This window comes from Camelina sativa, chromosome 7 (assembly GCF_000633955.1).
Source record: "Camelina sativa cultivar DH55 chromosome 7, Cs, whole genome shotgun sequence".
In the NCBI taxonomy this organism is placed as follows: domain Eukaryota; kingdom Viridiplantae; phylum Streptophyta; class Magnoliopsida; order Brassicales; family Brassicaceae; genus Camelina; species Camelina sativa.
This window is the reverse complement of record NC_025691.1, coordinates 32,723,903-32,724,778: the sequence shown is the minus strand read 5'-3', so window position 1 is coordinate 32,724,778 and position 876 is coordinate 32,723,903.

Here is an 876-nt window from a genome sequence, read left to right as displayed (position 1 = left end):
CATAAAGTAATGATTTACAAACGGAAATAACAAACTTTTGTTTTGTTTGAAAAATATAAAAAATCTATAGCTTGATTTTTCGTATACAAAAATTTCATTCACATATACAAGTGTTAACAAAAAAAATAACAAATCTAGTATAAATTTTATGTAAAAACTAATCTGATTTTTAATATTATATCTTGATGAGCACCAACAAAACTTGTAAATTTTTAAATAATTTAAAGATTGATATTCTATATATTTGTTGTAATTATAGTACTTATAAACATAAGAAGAAACCATAAAAGTTATAGTATTACAATTATGAACTAAAAAACCAGAGGTATAATGGAGTTTTTCTTTGACAAAATAGAAATTAATTTAATACTACAACATTTATAACAATTTTAAAAAGTAATAGTTGCTTTTAGTCAGTTAAAAAACTAGTCCTAATTGATAAAAACTACAATACAGCTAATAAATTTGCTTAAGGAAGGTTTATTCAAATTTTGCTTTTCTTCCTAGTTTCAGAGTTTATACAAATAAGGTAATAATTCTCATTAAAAAAAAATCATAAATCAATTAAAATTAAAATAATAATAAACCGAGTAAGTAAAAGGTAAAGGTGTCCTACGACTGTAAAGTAGGTAAATAGAGCTACAAGTTAAGGGGTAGTTTAGGTATTTCATATTCTATCGTCTTCTGTTTTTTTTTTTGGTTACTTTTACTTCTCAAATTCCAAAGAAGGGACTCAATTGGACTTATAGGTAGAAGAGTTTTCTTCGTTTTCTCTGCTTTCTCACTTTTTCCCGTTTCCTTTGGGAATACAAACGGCGGCTTCTCAAAAGCCTCCGATTTCGATTTTTTTTTTTTTTCTTTTCTCTCTTCTTCTCA